Below are 3042 nucleotides of genomic sequence, written 5' to 3'. Positions count from 1 at the left end.
TATATATACACACACACACACACACACACACACACACGCACACACACACACATACACATACATACATACATATTAGGGGTGCAACGATACACAAAATTCACGGTTCGGTTCGGTTCGATACTTTGGTGTCACGGTTCGATATTTTTTCGATACAAAAAAAATGTTCATGCCTTTTTAATTTGTCATTTATTAAAATTATAAATATATATTTTAACTCAAAAGTACAGTTTTTAAATTTAACCCTAACCCTTGTGCGTGTTTTTTATTTTGACAGCGAATGCGCACCTGCGGACCACTTATGTGCAGCCCTGGTTATTTAGCTCATCATATTGCAGCCACAGAAATTCTTTTGTCCATGAAACCATAAAGCTGCACTTTCTTTTTGCCTTATAGTCTGATTTGTCATAACTTCTCCGTTTTGTGGTAAGCTTTTCTTTGGCTGTCACTTCTTCACCCTGACCTGTCTTATTTGGCTCAGCAGAACTGAAATGCTTTTACACACTCACTCACATAAGCTCAGCGATTCTCTGCGCGATCAACCTCTCACATGTTTAAGCTGCGGGAGATTTCACTTGTCATGTTTGCATAGTAAGCTAACGATTAATAAGACGATGTCAGAGGAATTGGTGCACAAATTATCATCACTCACCAATCAGTGCTGTCGCTCTCTATACACCGTTCGCACGATTGCAAAGTGAAAGCAAAAAAACAAGCGCAAATTCAAACGTGATTTCAATATGTCACATATTGACAGTGGCTCACCGATGCCAATGACATAATTAGCCAGCTACATTTCTGAAAGAATGCAAAAGCATTGACATATATTTTTCCTTCCTACGATAGGCCGACGGGCAGGGAAGAGATAGATTTATATCATATTATATCACTTCAAACAGAGGTGATCCAATAATGCTGCACTAATGAATTAGACTAACTATTCACTTTAGCTAAAGTTATTAAGTTAGCTAAAGAGTTGGGATGCTGTGTAAGACATAAATAAAGCTAAAACACAAAGGTTTGGACACCGTTTTGCATGTTTCCCTACTGTAGGGGTCTCTGCAAGCATACAGAGGGGGTACTCTGAGAGGGTCCAAGATGACAACTTTGGAATTCTACTAGAAACAGTCGATCATATTTGTTGTCAAAGCTGAATTCAAGGCAAACTACGCTAAATTAGCGTTTTTAGCTAGCAGCTACAATAAGCATAACAGTTACTGTACGGCTATCATTTGTTAACATGACGCTTGTTCTTATACATGTAATACATTTATTACCAACCTGAGAGTTTATCCGCTGGTCATTCGACATGACGAATGACTTCTGAAGTCTTAATTCAGCTCAAGACGCTGTAGATTCCCGTCAGTAACACTTTCGGTCCGCTAGTAAAACGTAGTTCTATTAATCTGCGCTTGAACCGGAACCGGATGTAAGTTCCAAAAAACTGAATTTTGGAACTGAAATTGAATGGTGAGAAGTGAAACTGAAATTATCCGAGAGCTGAATTTTTAAAGGATAAAATGCAGTTTCAAAGCAAATCAATTCATTTTCAAACCATAAATTCAATTTCAAATTAGACTAATTCAAATTCAGCTTTCAAAAGCATTTATTCAAGTTACAATTCAGATTCAATCTGAGCAATTCAAATTCAAATTGAACTTATTCAAATTCAGTGTCTGATGGCACAGATTTCTGCCCATACATTTTGCCGTAACACAGGCAGAAATATTGCCGTTAAGTACCTTCATAACTTGAATTTTCCGTTAAATGGGGTCTTCGTAAGCCGGGGTTCCACAGTATCTTTATAACTCAGTGTTATTATACATTATAACCAATCCAGTCCAAGTATGTTAACAGAACTATTGTTATATTTGTTGCAATTTCTGCTTTCCTGTTGTTCACATTACTCTAAAAAAGACATTTTTAATGAAAAATGAAAGAGGCTGTCATTGATCTTCAGGCCCGCAGCATGAGAAATAACCTCAAATCCCACAAACGTCGTGATTATCAGAGGAAAGTGTTCACAATGGTAAACGCATGCTTGGATAAATCCATGAGTGCAAAGCTTTTAGTAACTGGAGTGAATGGTACTGATGCAGTTGCTCCAGCAGGGGGCGCCGGCTCACTGCGTAGCTGCTCTCCGTGTCACAACTGATAAAGAAATCAATTTTAAAGGCTCAGTTTTTATAGGTTACTTGCTTAAAAGGAAAACACTGACTTGTGTGTTTTATAAAGTTTTAGTGTTAAATTAAAAATTCTGAAGATTTATAATGAAAACAAAGCAAATCCATTAAAAACAAACTGTGATGATGGAGACTACAAACAAATTCACATAGATCAGAAAGAAATCATGAAATCTGATCTTAAGCTTCACCTCCAAACCCACGACACAGAAACGAGCATCACTCAGGAAAATATTTGATTTCAACAAACTCCAAATCCCTTTTTAAATTATAGTTAGTTTTGTTTTTAATAATAAAATGTGTGGTTTTCATAAAAACAATGAAATCAAAACGTGTTACAGATGATAACAGCCTGTTAACCTGAAAGGGGAAGCAGATTCAGAGCCGATGGACACCAACACTGACGAGGAGGAGGAATGTTCAGGTGGATCCAGTCAGCCAATCAGCAACTGTGTTTCCCTGTCAGGGAATCTGAAGAAGTGAAAGATCAATACCTCCCCACCTCCTCCTCCTTCTGTAATACAGTGCAGTGCTGGGGAGGAGGGGTGTAGGAGTGAGGAGGAGGTAAATGGTCTCCTGGGAGAAGCTGCGTCTCCTCAGCACAGAGACTGAAAGAGGAGCCTTCTGACCTTCACCTCCTGCCTCTCTCAGTGAGGAGACGTGAAGATGGAGGAGCTGCACCAGCAGAAACGTCATTTATCAGAACCCATTTGTTCCGCCTGAAGATGAGTCTCCACCAGCTCAGAGCAAAACACACCATCTCCGTGATCACACCGCTTGTGTTCTTCATCCTGCTCAGCAGGGACAGGAGGAAGAGGAGCTGTTCAGCTGACGTGGTTCTGATTCTGGAGCCCACTTCAGT

The sequence above is a fragment of the Rhamphochromis longiceps genome, linkage group LG13, assembly GCF_057381845.1.
Source record: "Rhamphochromis longiceps isolate RC_006_pf linkage group LG13, R_longiceps_female_GT1.1, whole genome shotgun sequence".
Taxonomy (NCBI): domain Eukaryota; kingdom Metazoa; phylum Chordata; class Actinopteri; order Cichliformes; family Cichlidae; genus Rhamphochromis; species Rhamphochromis longiceps.
Note: the sequence above shows the minus strand (reverse complement) of the source record.